The sequence below is a fragment of the Suricata suricatta genome, chromosome 14 (genome assembly GCF_006229205.1).
Source record: "Suricata suricatta isolate VVHF042 chromosome 14, meerkat_22Aug2017_6uvM2_HiC, whole genome shotgun sequence".
Taxonomy (NCBI): domain Eukaryota; kingdom Metazoa; phylum Chordata; class Mammalia; order Carnivora; family Herpestidae; genus Suricata; species Suricata suricatta.
The window spans coordinates 83,325,852-83,343,759 of NC_043713.1; the positions used below are offsets into that span (position 1 = coordinate 83,325,852).

The following is a 17,908-nucleotide window of genomic DNA, read 5'->3' on the forward strand; positions in this document are numbered from 1 at the left end:
CGACAAGAGGCAGTAACGATGTCACTGCGGCACAAGAGAATGTGTTATGAGGTCACAAGAGCCTTTTTCCTCAAGGAAAAGAAACGTGGAGATCCAAAGAAAGCAGGCAGTACTGCAGCCTAAACCCAGCCTGGCCCGGGGAATTCCAAAGAAGGGTATTTTGTGGGGTGTGGGGGCGGGGGGAGACTTTAGATGCCGTGGGTGCCTCAGAATTGTGGAGCTGCCAAAGCATTCGTTTAACAAATATGGAGACCTACTACATTGGGTGTACAGTTCCGAACAAAACCAAAAGGAGCCCCTCGCTAGGGGAGCCAACAGATTGACAGGAGAAGCGAACAAGTAAAAGGGCTACAAACTGGGGAGAGCCCAGAGAAGGAAATGGATGCTGAAATGAGAGAGCAAGACCGTTGGAAAGTGTAAAAGATGGCCCTCTCAGAGAAGGGAGGTGAGCTAAGGAGGTCCAAAGGACAAAAAAGGAGGAACCAACCATCATTCCTGTAGGAAACCCAAGGCAGCCAAACAAGCATCTGCAAAGGCCCCGAGTCAGGACTGGCTTGGTACACTCAAGGAATGGGCAGAAAACCAGGACGGCCAGAGCATCACACGCAGAGACACACGCATGTTACCCCTTTGCACCAACTCCGAGGAAGGCACCTAGACCTCCAGGTGGGCTTTGTTCTTTCATAAACATTATTTGAGGTGCAAGTATTCAGTTTCCCCAGGTTTCTGGAAGTCTCTCGAGATCCAGGCGCCTGTGAACTCATCCTACTTTGAATCTGCAACAGTTCCAGTTGGAAGAAATCTAAGGGCTGAGGTTAACCACGACAGCCTAGTTGCACACATAAAGAAATGGAGGACCTGGGAGAAGGAAATTTTTTGGTTCCCCCCCCCCGAAATCGAGTGATTGGCAGGGCTCCTGGCTCCCAGCCTGGCATTCACGAGGCTGGCATCATACCACATTGACCTCGTCAACATAACTCAGTACTGAACACAGTTGAGGCATTCAGTGAATGCTTATTGGCTGACTGATGAGCTTTGTGTATGAGTATGATGCTTCTGCTCCAACATCGGGAGAACAGAAGGTCTGAATTGTCCACCCATACATTAGGCTGGGCTCCACTGACCCTGTTCTCACTCTCCTTCCAGCCGCGGAGGACTAAGGGCACACACTTGTAGAAAAGTTAGTATTTCTTCATATCTGTAAGCAAAAGATTTTATGAAGTTTGAAAGGAACACTCAATCGTTTTCTTCCTTTGAACTTGTTATACTTGGTCCCAAAAGGTGGCCTTGAAGAGGGAAGTCCATGATAAAGAGGAAGGGGATGTCAAAAGTCAAGTTGATGGGCAAAGTACTAGCTCAGTGTTTTTTTTTTTCTCTCCAGGAAAAGAATAGACCTGCCAAATTGGGAACAGTCGCTGTATTTCCAGGAAATTCTGCTTACCCATGAGACTTAAGATGTTCTCCAGAAATTTCTTACAGTCCCCTTAATAAGGTTAGGGGTCAGAGCACTACAGAATATAGAGGGATGAAGTGACTCAGTCAAGAACATGCCTGGTTCTGAAGGTCGCTCCGTTTACTCTGACCACTAAAATGCTCATCTGCCAACTTACACATCTCAGCCCTGGCTCGCTCTTTATACAACTCTTCTCAACCCTGTTTTCTGCCACAGACCTGTTGGAATCAAAAACCATTTCCTTTGCCAAAAGGGCAAACCGTACAAATGTCTTGTTTTCTGCAGCTCTAAAAAGTCTTTGCTGCTCTTCAAAGTGGTTAAAAGAACACAAGGAACATCAGAAAATCCTTACATCGGTGTCAAACCTGCCAACTTAATGTGTGGGTGGACTTGCTCATTTTCCTCCTTTTGGTTGACTGATATTTGGGTTTCTCGACACACCTACGTCTGCCTGTGGGTTAACTAAGATTTTTCTCTGGCAGACCAAGAGCAATGTATGCATGTGCCAGGGCTGAGCTCTCAATGGGAGCATTGTTACGGTCGGAGAAATGAATCTCCTGTTACACATCAGGAATCATTTGGAAAGCATACTTAAAAAACTAACCTTTGCATGGTTGAACCATAACATCTGCTAGCCTTGAGTTTAGAACTCTTGCTCTTCAACACACGTTAGTAGAATTATTCATACATATTTTTGATTTGAAGAACGAGGAGGAAATGTGTTGACCTGATGATGAGGTATTTGTAGCGTATGCTGTGCAGCTCTGTGTGGGCGGGGGCGGAATTATTCCCCAAGGCAACAGGTGAAGCCGTCATGTTCCCCAGGCTGCACTGCCTGATGTCACCTTAGTCTGCTAATAACTAAATGCCTAACGTGACCTAAGCACCAGTCATCAAGAAGGAAAAACTCTTAGACACAGCCCCTGCTTCGGTGAGAGAAGATCTAAAGATAAAAATACTGCTCTGAGATTATATTTAGGTTGATGCTTTTGTGTGTTATAAAGGTGGAGGGGGAAGAAAAGTTGGTCATTTTGATGGTTTGACTCTCTTGATATTGATTTAATTTTTTGTTCCCATGTGGAGTTTATTTATTTATTTACTTATTTTAAGAGCGAGCGAGCGAGCAAGCATGAATGGAGAAGGGGTGGGGGGCGGGGAGGGAGAGAGAGAGAATCCCAAGCAGTCTCCACACTGTCAAGGGCAGAGCCCAAGATGGGGCTCGATCCCATGAACCCTGAGATCATGACCTGAGCTGAAATCATGAGTCAGATGCTTAACTGAGCTACCCAGGCAGCCCCCATGGGGAGTTTAATAAACTGTTTTAGCCACACACATACACACAGAGAAAAAGGGCGAGAAGGAGAATAAGACATTCATAATGATCAGGTAAGGAATAAACCTCACAGTTACGATCGAAATCCCTGTGTATCATTTCTCCTCAATCCTGTTTCCTTCCCCCCATCGCCACCCCCCACTCCAGAGGGTAGCTACAATCTTGTTTTACTTTATACATCCATGAACCTAATTTAAAATTATATATATACACACACACACATATACACACACACACACACACATGCAGAGATCTTTCTACTACTTGTCTTAAAGCCAACATTAAGTTTGAGATGTATCCTTGCTAGATTACCTAGTTGGAGACATTTTTTTCCACAACTGTATAGTGTCTTATTATATACATTTATGACAATTTTTGAAATCCTTTCTTCTGCTTTTTTGGGTGATAAGGTATACACACCTTCAGTTTTACTAGATATTGCCAGATTGTTCTCCAAAGTGATCTTTAAAAAGGGTTTCGATTGTGATAAAATGCACGTCATGTAAGATTTATCATTCTAACCATTTTTAAGCATTCACATTGTGCAACCACCACCACCATCCTTCCCCAGAACTGGAGACACTGGACTCCTTAAGGGAGAACCCCCAATCCCCTCCCCTTCCAGCCCCCCGCAACCACTGTCCTACTTTCTAGCTCTATGGACTTGACTACTCCGGGTACCTCACCTAATCTGAATCGGACAATAGTGGTCCTTTTGTGGCTGGTTTATTTCACTCCACTTAAGGTCTTCAAGGCTCATCCATGTCCTAGCGGTCTCAGAATCTTATTCCTTCTTAAGGCTGAATAACATTCCATCGTATGTACATACCAGATTTTGTTTATCCATTCATCTATTGATGAAAGGACAGTTTCCACCTTTTGGTGGTTGTGAATAATGCTTCCGTGAGCATGGGTGTACAGGAATCAGTCGCTGCTTTCGGTTCTTTGGGGTTTATATTCAGAAGTGGGATTGCTGGATCGTAAGGCCTTTTTACCTTGGAGGAACTGCCTGTTTTACACAGTGATCGTGCTCTTTAACATTCCTCCCATCAGACATGCACATTATTTTCATATCCACACCAGATTTGTTTTGTTTTTTGATAACAGCCATCCTGGGTTTTGGTTTTTTTTTTATGTTTGTTTTTATTTTTGAGAGTACAAGCAACCAAGCATGAGCAGAGGGAGGGGCATAGAGAGAGGGAGGCAGAATCCCAAGAAGGCTCTGGACACTATCAGCACAGAGCCCAACTTGGGGCTCGAACCCACAAACCACGAGGCCATGAGCTGAGCTGAGTTTGGACACTTGACTGAGCCACCCAGGCGCCCCATTAAAAAATCTTTTTTTAATTAGAGTTTCTTATGGCAAAAGAATAAGCTTAAAAGCTACGCCATCACTTCACTTCTGACTCAGTACTGGTCAGCTGCAAGAGGTCTGAAAAGTCCCAGGAACCAGTAATGATTTTCTATAAAGAGAGGTTAGCTTTCTTCATTCCTATAATCCAGGGAGAGAGAGTTGGGATGCAGAGAGAAACAAATGTTCCTATACATAAAGGATGGGACTAATTGTTCCTACAACAAAGGCCTTCTTAGATTAAGATCCTAGAACATGGGGATGGCTCCGTTGGTGGAGCATCCAGTGGCTTGTTTTGGGCTCAGGTCAGGATCTCATGGTTATGAGATCGAGCCCCACACTGGGCTTCACACTCTGTGGAGTGCTTAAGATTCCCTGTCTCTTCCTCTGCCCACCCCTCTGCTTGCTCTCTCCCTCTCTCCCCCTCCCTCACAGAACAAAAAATTTTAAGACCCAGAATATGAAAGCAAAGGAAGAAAGGACTAGGAAGCAGATGGCCGCGTCAGAAAGGCACCTGTGGCAGCCAGGCTCCCGATAATCATATCCTTGAGCAGCCCTGACTCAGGTGGTCCTAGGGTCAGTCCGTGGGATCAGCAGAGTAGGACAGGAGTGAGGACAGGTCACCTCCAAGAATAGGTTTCTGGTTTTCCCTCTCATATGACCAGCTCTGGGGGGAGCTGGCGGTCCCCCGACGCAGACAGTTAAGCAGCCTGGGCAGAAGAGCACACGAACGGAGCCGTCTCTGGGCAGGCCTAAACAGCTTGCCTGCAGCCTCCCGAGAGGCCTTGAGCCAGAACCACCCGGCTAAGCTGCTCCCGAATTTCCGACACCCAAGACTCGGGGTGAGAACACGTGCTTATTAAGCTGCCAAGTTTGGGTCTAATCTGCTCCGCAGCAACAGGTAACTAATGCATCACCTGTAGACCGGTCAGAGGAGGGAAGGCTGAACAAGTGACCATCATTAGGATCACTTAAATGACTAACAGCAAGGGAATAGCTAAGTAAAGTGTGGTAAATCTGACCCCTGGTAGATTTTTCCAGTCATTAAAATAAGAAAAAGACTATGAAGCAATATGGAAAATCCAGTATGAACGCATACTGAGGGACCAAAGCAGAACATGGATGTGTGCGCAGCCTGTGAGGACAACCATGAGCAGGTTAGGTCGGTCTAGGAACGTAGAAACCAAGCACTGAAGTTGATGGACAGCAGAGAACAGAATTCAAAACAAGTTTACAGCAGAGAGGGGTCTTGATAGTTAAGATGTTCCATTTGCTTTTTGTAGCTCTCATCATAAATGGTTGTTTCGGGGCGCTTGGGTGGCTCAGTCGGTTAAATGTCCCATTTCGGCTCAGGTCGTGATCTCCTGATTTGGGAGTTCAAGCCCTGCATTGGGCTCTGTGCTGACAGCTCAGAGCCTGGATCCTGCTTCGGATTCTGTGTCTCCCTTTCTCTCTGCCCTCCCCTGCTCATGCTCTGTCTCTCAAAAATAAACATTAAAAAAAATTTTTAATGGTTGTTTTGTACCATTATTTTAAATGAAACAAGAGGTTAATAAGGTTTTGTTTTTGCCTTTGTACCTCTTGTGTGGTTCTTCCCTGCGAAATGGGCTTGTGGAGCATCTGTGAGACCACTTATGCTCTGCTGAAGAGCCATGCACAGGTCCTCCCTGGAGAGGGCCTCGGAAGGTTTGCAAATCATGGAATTTTGTTTTCCTCACCAAAATGGCCTTTAGGGAAAGGATCCTTCAGTATTTTGGCCCGTTTTGCCGTGAGGCTGCACTCCAGCCCCAGAGGCCATGAGCAGTCAGTTCTCTGCATACGTTGCAAGAAGCTTTACTACCTCAAAAATATAGGTTCAGGCACCAAGAAATTAATTCAGCCAGGGGCGCCTGGGTGGCTCGGTCAGTTAAGTGTCCAACTTCAGCTCAGCTCATGATCTCGCAGTTTGTGGGTTCGAGCCCCGCATTGGGCTCTGTGCTGACAGCTTTGAGCCTGGAGCCTGCTTTGGATTCTGTCTGCCTTGCTCTCTGCCCCTCCCCCACTCACACTCTCAAGAATAAACATTAAAAAATTTAAGAAAAATTCAGCTATAGATTCATTTGCAGCCCTGACAAGATTTGAAAAACTTAACACATAGGAAGTGGTTAGGACACTCAAGCGCTTTACGCTTCGGTAGGATTTCCAGGACAGGATTTCCAGACTCTGGGCCTGCAAACTCTCTAGGGAGAAAATGAAACTCTCTCAAGGTGGTATTTAAATAGGAACCTTTATAGGGCTTGAGGTTTTGTTTTTAGTCATAAAAGTAACTTGCATCTTTCATTTCTTAGCTGGATATTATCCTCTATTCCTTTTGGCCAATCTAGAGTATTTCATAAGAATACACACAAATTAACATTCAAATACTTAAGTATTCATTTGTTAAGAACCATCCAAACATTAAAGACGTCAACGAAATGTTAAAGACAGAACTGATCCATCTGATTTCCTATCTGTGGTAACCACAACAAACAGTTCTGAGTTTCTCTTCCTACAAGTTTTCTAAGCCTCAAAAAACACGCACGTAAAGAACTTTTCATTTAGCAGAAGCGGGGTCTTATTACTCTACAACTGGAAGTTCATTTTAGCCAAATCACCATCTCTAACTGCTGTAGGGTATTCCCCGAGTCCCCGTCTTAGGCACTTAGGAGTCTCCTGGCCCATAGAGTATGACGCAATGAAAACCCTTGTGGACACATCTTTGGCTACCTCTGTGAGCATTTACCTAGGAGGATTTCCTAGAAAGTGGATTGAACCCTTTAAGTTTTTAGAATGGTTTTAGATGTACAGAAAAATCGAGTCTTTCGAAAGGTGCATATGCCCCAACTAGTGAACCCATATTGAGACTTTAGTTAGTAATGAAGTCCATGGTCCTCGGTTTCTTTGGTTTTCTCCCTCGATGTCCTTTGTTCGGTCCTGGGACATCGTCCAGAACACCCCAGTACATTCAGTTCTCACAGCTCCTTTGGCCCCTCCGGGGCTGCAGCAGTGGCTCAGGCCTTCCCGGGTTCTGACTCTGCTCTCCTGCTGTCTGAGGTTTCCCTCATGATTCCAAGGTGGGTTTGGGGGAGGAAGACGCAGAGGCCACCTTCATCACATCATGAGTAGCCCCCATACATGATTGCTCAACCATGGATGTTGACCTTGATCACCTGCAGAGGGACCATTTGTCAGGTTTCTCTGCTGTGAAATGACTCTTGACTCTCCCCCACCCACCCACTTTTCCATACCGTTCTCTTTGGAAAGAAGTCACTCAGCACAGCCCATGTCTAAGGGGTGGGGAGTTACGTTCCCCTCACTTTCTAACTTTTACAAGTCACAAAGTGGTAGAAAAGCACATTTAATGATAGAGAAAGGGGTAGAACAAACGTCATTGTTAACAGCTGTTTCCTTCCCTTGATTTTTATCAATGCATCTTTAGGCCACTTTGTTCATCTCCACCCTGCCACCCAGTCCCTCTTTTTCTCTAAAAAATTTAATATTCATTTTTGAGAGCGAGTAAGCAGGGGAGGGGCAGAGAAAGAGGGAGACAGAATCCCAAGCAGGCTCCGTGCTGACAGAGCGGACAGATGTGGGACTCGAACCCACAAACCGTGAAATCATGACCTGAGCCGAAACCAAGAGGCAGATGCGTAGTGACCAAACCACCCAGGCGCCCCACCTGTTTTGTTGTTTTCTTAAGAGGAAGCATATTCAACTTCCATGGAATCGGTCATTTAAAAACGTTTTAATGTTTATTTTTGAGAGGGAGTGAGTGGGGGGAAGGTCAGAGAGAATCTTAAGCTGACAGCACAGAGCCCAACGCAGGGCTTGATCCCACAAACCGTGGGATCATGACCGGAGCCAAAAATCAAGATACAGATACTTAACCAAATGAGCCACCCAGGTGCCCTGGGATCTCTCTTTTTGAAGTCATGCCGCTAAAGACAAACAAACGGGAGCCCTGAACGTTATCAGACCCTCAGATAATTCCAGAAGCACGTGAAACTCCCTCAAGAGCTGCTGCCCAAGTTCCCATCACGTCTGTTGGTACCAACATAGGCGGAGCGGTTTTATTTTTCTAATTCTGTGCATTTTCAGAGTGAAGATTCTTCTTGGCAGAAGGTGTTAACTCAGGCACTAAATCTGGACCTTTCTGAACACTGTGAAATGTTGCAAGTCTGATCGTAGGCAGAAGAATGTGCGAAGATGCGAGTTTATTTCGAGAACACCTTTAGTTCCCCGGGCGGCTGTGACACGCTCTTCGCCTGGCGACACCCCCGCCCCCCTTCAGACACCTCTCAAGGCAGCGCCCCGGCGGTTCCGGAAGCCCACCGAGTTCACGGTCACCCTTCCTCAGAGGGGCTCCCTTCCCCGCCTGACCCACCCCAAATCTGCCCCCTCCTCCTGGGTCTCGCGTCTTTGATTCACCTACTTCCCACCATGTTAACTGCACGAGGAACGTGCCCACCACCGGTACGGGCTTCTCATGCCCCTTTACCAAACCGCCACCGACTCGGCACAAATTTGTCCTCTTACAGTTCCGGAGCTCGGGAACCTGAAGTGGAGGAGTTGGCAGAACGGGTTCCTTCTGGAGGCTGGGAGGGGAGAAGCCGCTTCCGGGCCTTTCTCCCCGCTTCTAGAGGCCGCCCGCACCCCTTGGCCGGGGGGGCCCCCTTTGTCCTTCAAAGCCCCTCGCCGGCAGCTCCGCGCCTGCGCACCCCGTGCGACGCCGGCCGGCCGCTGCCTCCCCCCTTATAAGCACCTGTGGGGCCTGGCTCACCCACCCACCACCTGTAGCTGAGTCACACCTGCCAAGCCCCTTTGCCACAGACAGCAACACTGACAGGTGCAGAGGGTAAGGATGCAGATTTCCGCGGCGGGGGGGGGGGGGGGGCGGTGCTCAGCCTGCCACGCCCTCCTCCCCTAAGAACAAGTAAATTATAAACCTAAGAGCCCCTGTGCTGACAGCCTGGAGCCCGGAGCCCGGAGCCCGCCTCAGAATCTGTGTCCCTCTCTCCCTCTCCCCCTCTCCCCCTCATGCCCTGTCTCTCTTAAGAATTAAAAAAAAAAAAAAAGCCATTTGACATCTAGCTCTATGCTCCACGGGAGTGATCACGATCAACTCTATGGGGCGCGTTTTTCCATGTTTATGCTTTAACATATGTACGTACGAATACATAGCATGTTTATTTAGTATTGGTTGATACGTTTATTTTGGGAGAGAGAGAGAGAGAGAGAGAAAACAAGTGAGGGAGGGGCAGAGAGCGAGAACCCCAGGCAGGCTCCATGCTGCCAGCATGGGATTCAAACTCATGAACCATGAGATCGTGACCTGAGTCGAGCCAAGAGTCAGACGCTTAACCGACTGAACCGCCCAGGCACCAGTGGATTTTTTGTAAACAAACCAAAAAAAAAAAAAAAACAAAAACCCAAACCCAAATGGCATCATATTATGTGATGTGCTTCTTTCTCTGTTCTAGGAACCATATCTAGTAACACGTACAGAACAAAATCAGCTACCCCTTTTTAAAAGTATTTGTGTATCGTGCAAAACATACGTAAGGTAAAATTTACCGCCCTAACCATTAAGTCTGCCGTTCGGTGCCAGGAGGCACATTCACACTCCTGGACAACCATCCCCACTAGCTCTCTCCAGAGCGTTTTCGAACCGAGACTGTCCCCCCTCTTCCACTCTCTGGTAACTTCCATTCCACTTTCTGTCCCTGTGAATTTGCCTGTGGCAGGGGTTTCGTGCAAGGGGAACCATTCAGTACTCGTGCCCATACCTCACTTCTTTAGCTTTGCAGAGCGTTCAGTTTCTCCGCCCTGCGCGGCGTTATCGAGATCCCATCTGGCAGCCTGCACGCCTGCGTCTGCGCTCTATTGATCCGGGCTTGTTTGCCTTCTCTTTTGTAGTTCCTCACCCTAACCACTCGGCCACAGCTCCGCTCTTGCCTTCTCTTTTGTAAACCGACAGAAACCTTTTCCACCTGCATTTGATCTGCCCTTGCCAATGAATTGATCCAATTTCCTAGGATCAGGGAAAGCAGACAGATCTGAGTCTGATGGCCTGCCCTGGAATGACAAGAACTTGATTCATGGTGTGGTAGGTGACCATGTGCAGTTTCAGTGAGAAGAAGCAGTCTGGTGCTGCCCACCAGAGAGACTGGGTTCTGGCGACTGAAAAGACGAGCAGATTACGTTGCTCCTTGGCCCTCAGTTTTCCCTTCTGGAAAATGGGGCGAATTCCTGTCTCAGCTCCTCCACCACGAAAACAAGGCATGATCTTTCTAGAAAAGCAGGCAGGCATGGGGCCAATTATGCCACCTTGACAAATCAGCCCCCACCCCCTGCAGCCCAGCCCAGGTGGGTGCTGTTCCCCAGGTGCCTGGTGGGGCTCCACAGAAAACCACTTGGACGTGTTCTCACCCTTTTCTCCCCTTCCTCACTCCGCTGGGAGGCTCCTCTTTTCTGGGTCCCTCATATTTCCCTTTGTTCCAGGAGAAAAAGATGGCTAACCGGGTTTAGATGTTCCTCTTCCCCAAGGGGAGAGTGGGGAGGAGCTCTGGGGCTGCCAGCTGGGCCACATTCCTCTCCCTGCCGGTTCTAAACCACAGATAACCAGGGAGGCGAGGCCGCCGGCTAAGGCTGAGCTGGGGCGGAAGGACACCCGGCTGGGGAGCGGCTGGAGGCTGACGGACTCTCAGTCACACGGCCGGGCTCCCACTGAGTGCGACGTCTTGGGGCAGAACGCGGGGTTTCGCTCACTTCCCAGGGGGAGGAGGGGCCAGGGCACGCTCAACAAGGAAACTTCCATTCACTTCTTCAGTCATTCAACAAATATTTGGCCTTTTCAAATCTGTAGGTTGACATGTTTTCATCCGTTCTGGATAATTCCGGGTCATTATCTCTTAAAAAGACTCCTCACCCACTCTCTCGCTCTCTCACCTCTGTCTGAAACCCCAAACAAATGGCAAACAAAACCTCTCACAGAATCTGCATGGCCTCTCGCTTTCTCTCTCTCTGGTATCGTCTCTTTTTTTTTTGTCTCTTTGTTTTGCATTCTGGATCGTTTCTTCTGATATCTCATTACTTCTGCTATGTGCTATCTTCTGTCAAATACAATTGAGTTTATTAGTATTTTTAAAAAATATTTCTAGTTCTGTTTAAAAAAATTTTTTTAATGTTTATGTATTTTGAGAGAAACAGAGAGACAGAGCACGAGTGGGGGAGGGATGGAGAGAGAGGGAGACACAAATCCTAAGCAGGCTCCAGGCTCTGAGCTGTCAGCACAGAGCTTGATATAGGGTTCGAACTCATGAACCGCAAGATCATACGCTGAACTGAAATCAGACACTTAACCTACTGAGCCACCCAGGTGCCCCACCTCGCACATTTCCAGTTTGGTTCTGGTATGTGGTGGCGGCTCCCTCTACAAGGCCACTGCACTGAAGTCTGAGCACATGGGGTGGCCTGTGGACTCCGGCAGGAAAACCTTTTTCTTAATGTTTATTTATTTGAGAATGAGAGAGAGAAAGAGCACAGGAGCCTAGCGTAAGCAGGGGAGGGACTGAGAGGAAGGCAGAAAATCCCAAAAGGCTGTGGTGACAGCAGGGCTCGAACCCACGAACCCTGCGATCATGACTTGAGCTGAAATCAAGCGACAGACACTGAGCCACCCAAGCGGAGAGCCCTGGTGGGGCTCAGGGTTTCCTCCAGGATTCGCCGGACACCACAGGTGACATTGGAGCTGACAGAGACCTGAATGAGGAGGGAGCCAGCCAGGAGGGGACTGGGGGGAACGGGTTGCAGACAGAGGGAAGGGCCTCACACACGCCCCGAGGTGGGGACTAAGTTGGTATTTTGAGGAAAGAAAGGGGCCAGCGTGGCTGGAATGGAATGTGGAGTGGTGAGTGCAGGTGGTGGCAGAGGTGAGGCTGGGGTGAGGCTGGGGTGAGGCTGGGGTGGGGTGGGGCGGGGTGGGGGGTGGGAGTGGCCTTTATTCTCGGAACAAGAGACCTCTTCCCAGGGTTTGGGCGGGGGAAGGAAGGAGTAAGAGGCTAGATTTAGTTTTGACGATCTTGTTCCACCCACTCCTCAGGTGTGGGCTGTGCCTAGTGACGTCCTTCCAAAGAACACAGTGTGGGGGCGCTGCTGGCATGGGTCAGTAAAGCCTGCGACTCTTGATCTCAGGGTTGAGGATTCAAGCCCACACTGGGTGTAGAGATTACTTAAAAAATACAATCTTCAAAAGAACAAAACAAGGGGGGCCGCCTGGGTGGCTCAGTCGGTTGAACGTCCAACTTCGGCTCAGGTCATGAGCTCACGGTTCGTGGGTTCGAGCCCTGCGCCCGGCTCTGCACTGACACCTCGGAGCCTGGAGCCTGCTTCGGATTCTGTGTCTCCCTCTCTCTCTGCCCTCCCCTGCTTGTACTCTGTCTCTGTCTCTCTCTCATAAATAAATAACATTAAAATTAAAACATTAAAAAAAAACTAAAAAAAATCTAAATCAAGTATGGACTTCAATTAGTAATAATGTGTCAATATGGGTTCATTAATTGGGGGCAACGGACCATACTAATAATGTAAGACATTAATAATGGGAAACTGGTGAGCAGACTCTGGGAACTCTACATACTACTGTTGCAATTTTTCTGTAAAATCTACAACTGTTTTAAGAAAAAGTCTGCTCATAAAAAGGTTAGCTCTGTCCGGGAACTGTGGGGAGAACGGGGTTGTAAGGGCCGAGGCAACGTGGGAGCCGGGAAATGGTTATTAACGGCAGCCCGCAGCTGAGATGTGGCGTGGGGCTCGGTGCGAGACGGAGAATTCAACTCAGGGGGTCGAGCTGACAGGCAGGCAGGCCTCCCCAAGACCTGACTTGTAGGGACAGAGGAAGGGAAATCAGGTATATGACATTTGAATTTGAACAGGTGGCGGATGGTGTCATCAGCAAAGATGGGGTTGACTATGAGAAAAACAGGTTTGGGAGGAAAACCTGAGGCCGCATGTCCACCATGACGGGTCCAAGGGGCCCTTGGGACATGAGAGAGGAGATGCCGAGTGGGCAGGGGGATGAAGGAGTTTGTCCAGTGGTTAGAGTCAGAGCACCTACTTGTGAGCAAGAAGCACACCTATGCGTGGGGATCCCGGTATGAAAAGGCTTTAAGAAGCTTCCAGTATGTTCAAAGAGCAAGCAAAATGCCAGGGAAGGCTTGAGAGGTGAAATCAGCGAGCACGCAGGGGACCAGCTGGGGTGGTGGGGAGCCAGGGGGTGGCCCGAGGGCCCCAGGGAAAAATGGATGTCAGCCATCTTCCTGCAATGGAAAAGCCTGTCCTTGACCAGAGCCAGCACACATCAGGCCTGGCTTCCGCCCGCCTCCCTTTTGGAAAAAGCCCTCCCTTTCTCTAGGCCGATATCCGGAATAGCCTGATAATTGAGGGTCAGAGGTCAGGGAACTAACTTCTGGCAGCAGATCAGGCCTGTCAACCGCAGGGCTTACAAAACTGCGTCGTGGGGGAGGGGTCACAGAGTCTCTAACTGCCTCTGGGCGTGTGCTGTACTGATCCGGGGCCAGGAAAGGCCAAGGCCCGTATTGTGTATCTGCAGGAGGCAGGTGTAGGGCCCTATCTGACCATCAATTTCTATTTTTTAAAAAAATTTTTAACGTTTTTTATTTTGTTTTTGAGAGAGAGACAGCACAAGCAGGGGAGGGTCAGAGAGAGAGAGGGAGACACAGAATCTGAAGCAGGCTCCAGGCTCTGAGCTAGCTGTCAGCACAGAGCCTGACACGGGGCTTGAACCCACGAACCATGAGATCATGGCCTGAGCCAAAGCTGGACATTTAACCGACAGAGCCACCCAGGCATCCCTGTTTTTGTTTTTAATTCTACCTAGCCTCGCCGCCCCTTCCATTATCAGTAACAGCAGGACATCCTGAGTAAGGGTCCGTCTCCAAGGCTACAGAGTAGGCTGAGCCCAGGCCTGGCTGCCAGGGGTGGGTGTGGGGTGTGGGGCCTGCTGCCTCTCGCAGCCCCTGTACAGTCCAGTACGTTGTCAATCACGCCCTGACCAAAACCCTCCACCACTCTCCAGTCTTCCTGGAGTAGGTCAGCCACCTCCCAGAAGCCTCGGGATCCAGCCCTGAGCTCCTTCCTCCCTTTGCCTTCTCCACACTTCCCTCTCGCTCCCCATTTCCTGCTCCCCCAATTCTTTCTGCCTTGTGGTCTTTACACTTGCCATTCCTGGGGCGCCTGGGTGGCTCAGTCAGTTGAGCGGCTGACCTCAGCTCAGGTCATGATCTCGTGGTTCAGGAGTTCAGTTAGAGGCCGTGTTGGGCTCTGTGCTCAGAGCCTGGAGCCTGCTTTGGATTTTCGGTCTCCCTCTCTCTGGCCCTCCCTGGCTTATGCTCGGTCTGTCTCTCTCAAAAATAAACACTTAAAAATATTTAAACTTGCCATTCCTTATTCCTTTGCCCAGATCAATCTTTCCCTGCCCCCTCTTTTTTCAGGAAGGCGAAATGCACACAACATGCAATTAATGCATGCACATTTTCAAGTGTACAAGTTCACTGGTATTCGTGTATTCATGGTGCTATGCACCACTAGGTCTCTGATGCTTTAAAACTTTCTCATCAACCAAGAAAGACACCTCATACCCAGTCACTCCCCGTTGCCCCCAGCTCTGTGTCCTGAGAACCTCTAACCTGCTTTCTGACCGTAGATTTGCCTATTCTGAAAAAAGCCATACAGAGGAACTCTACACTAGGTGGCTTCTGTGACCAGGTGGCTGCTGTCATCAGCACGATGTTTCCAAGGCTCGTCCCTGTGGTAGCAGGTGTCAGAATGTTGTTCCCTTTTACGGTGGAATCATATTCTTCTGCATCTATTTACCACCATTTGTTTATCCATTCATTAGTTTACACACAATCCGTCTGTTTCCACCTGTTGGCTTTTGTGAATAGAGCTTTTATGAACTTTTATGTACAAGTTTCTGCGTGGACATGTCTCCATTTCTTGTGGGTCTCTACCTAGGAGTGGAATTGCTGGGTCGTATGGTTACTCCACAGTCAACGTTCTGAGGACCCACCAGACACGCCCAGCTGGCCCCGGCCTCACTCAGCTCAGACGTCCATCCTCAGATGACCCTAACTCAAAGAGCACCCTCCCCTACATCACCTTCTTGTCTTTTTCCAGTTTGGGGTTTGTGATCTGTCGGAACGTAGGTGACCTCGTACCTCTTATGTTCCATGGGGACCCACAGCCTAGCCCAGTGGCGGGTACACAGTAGACACTTAATCATTGCCAAGTGACTGGTCTCAGGTTGTCAAAGGTAAGGAGCTGCTACATGAGGCCTGTCTTTGTCATCAGAGGTTGCCGCGGGTGTCCGCCCAGGAGTGACTCAGCTGTTTAGATGGACGACTTCCTCTTGCCCTGAGGAAGGGACAAAATCAGTGGAAGGAAATACTGGTTAGGCTCGGTTTCTTCACCCTTCCCTGTAAGTGACTCAGCACGGACACCTCGCCAGCATTTCCCAGTCCTTGGGCTGGAACAAGTTACTCTTAGTGACTTATTGCAAAGGTTTAAAAAAAAAGCCACAAATATGGAAAAGAATTTGGGTGGGGAATTGACTCCATGAACAGGGCTGTGGTCAGCCCGGTGCGCTAGGTCTGAGCTCCAGCTTGGGGTTCGGGTGTGCAGGCCGCCCGGGTCAGGTCCTGGCTTTGTCACTTTAGCGCTATGACTTGTTGCAGATTACTTAATCTCATTTTTCTTGTCTGGAAGAACATGGTTAATAGTACCCGCTCCTCCTGGGCTTGTTGTGAGGAGTTAGAGTTAGCATCATGCAAAATGCTTAGTCGAACGTTGGTGCATTAAAATGTTATCTACCCAGGGCGCCCGGGGGGGGGGTGGGGGGTGGGGGGGGGGCTCAGTCAGTTAAGCTTGACTTTGGCTCACATCAAGATCTTGCAGTCTGTGAGTTCGAGCTCCGTGTTGGGCTCTGTGCTGACAGATCAGAGCCTGCTTCAGATTCTGTGTCTCCCTCTCTCTCTGCCCCTCCCCTGCTTGTACTGTCTCTTAAAAATGAATAAATGCTAAAAAAAATTAGGAAAAAAAGATAGGTACATGGGTATTAGAAAAAAACAACAAAACACAATGTTACCTACCGGAATAGTCGCGGACATCACCAGATCATCTGCCCATCTCAGCGCTGATATCTACAGGCTGGCCATTCAGACAAAAGGAGATAATGCGTTTTTAAAAAGTTACAGGAGGGGAGCCTGGATGGCTCAGTTGGAAAAGCATGGGACTCTTGATCTCGGGGGCTGTGGGTTGGAGCCCCACATTGGGTGTAGAGATTACCTAAAAATAAAACCTTAATCTACTGTTGAAGTCAGTGTTGCACTATATGCTAACTAACTTGGATATAAATTTAAATAAGTAAATAAAACCTTTAAAAATGTGCATGGAACAATACAACACATGTGCCTGACACTCAGAACTGACCATTGTTAATGTTTTCTTCTATTTGCTTTGAGTTTACTTTTATTCTTCTTTTTAAAAAAATTTTTTTAAAATGTTTTATTTATTTTTGATACAGAGAGACACAGAGCATGAGAGGGGGAGGGGCAGAGAGAGAAGGAGACACAGAACCGGAAGCAGGCTCCTGGCTCTGAGCTAGCTGTCAGCACAGAGCCTGACGCGGGGCTCGAACCCACGAACGTGAGATCTGACCTGAGCCGAAGTCGGAGGCTTAACCGACTGAGCCCCCCAGGCGCCCCTATTATTTATTTTTGAGAGAGAGAGAGAGACAGCAGGAGCAGGGGAGGGTTAGAGGGAGACACAGAATCTGAAGACGGGTTCCAGGCTCTGAGCTGTCAGCACAGAGCCCGACGTGGGGCTCGAGCCCACGAATCGCGAGATCAGGACCTGAGGCGAAGCCGGAAGCTTAACCCACTGGGCCATCCAGGCGCCCCAAGTTTACTGTTATTCTTAACAAGAGACTAAAGCCCTGCATATACTGGTGTCCCAATATATCACCAGAGGCAAACCCTAGCATGAATGCAGTGTATAGCCTCTCAGCCTACTTTTATTTATTTAAAAAATTTTTTTAATATTTATTTATTTGAGTGAGTGGGGGAGAGAGACACACACAGAATCTGAGGCAGGCTCCAGGCTCTGAGCTGTCAGCACAGAGCCAGACACGGGGCTTGAACCCACAAACGGTGAGATCATGACCTGAGCTGAAATCAGCTGCTTAACCAATAAGCCACTCAGGTGCCCCATTTATTTATTTTTAAGCTTTTATTTAAGTAATCGCCACCCAATGTGGGGCTCAAACCTACAGCCCCGAGATCAAGAGTCGCATGCTCCACTGACTGAGCCAGTCAGGCTCCCTTCAGCCTCTTTTTTTAAACTTTACACAAATGAGGGGCGGGGGGCATGAAACAGGTGACGGGGATTTAGCCACTTGTGATGAGCGCCGGGTGACGTATGGACTTGTCGAATCACTATATTCTATGCCTGAAACCAATATAACACTTCAGTAGCTGGAATTAAAATAAAAACTTAGTGAACTTTACACACATATTTATGTGTGCAAGAAATACAGTTGGTAGTGCTTTTGTGTATAATTAACATAAATAAATTACCTATATCTAATACGTTATTCCTCAGCGTGCTTTTGGGCTTGTTTTTGTTTTTGAGATCCATCCAGGTTAACACACAGAGATCCAATTTACGTCTTTTCTCC

The 17,908-nt window shown here is 48.4% G+C and overlaps 2 long non-coding RNA genes across 2 annotated transcripts; one reads left to right on the forward strand and one right to left on the reverse strand.

Annotated features, from left to right (window-relative positions):
- Positions 1 to 207: 207 nt before the first annotated feature.
- LOC115278244 lies at positions 208 to 1,804 on the forward strand. Its single transcript, XR_003902779.1, has 2 exons — positions 208 to 666; positions 1,382 to 1,804. It is a non-coding gene; the product is annotated as an uncharacterized LOC115278244 (long non-coding RNA).
- A 4,580-nt stretch (positions 1,805 to 6,384) lies between these two features.
- On the reverse strand, positions 6,385 to 8,830 carry LOC115278351. The gene is made up of 2 exons (XR_003902825.1): positions 8,692 to 8,830; positions 6,385 to 7,325 (listed from the first exon to the last, which is right to left on the reverse strand). It is a non-coding gene; the product is annotated as an uncharacterized LOC115278351 (long non-coding RNA).
- Between the last annotated feature and the right edge of the window lie 9,078 nt (positions 8,831 to 17,908).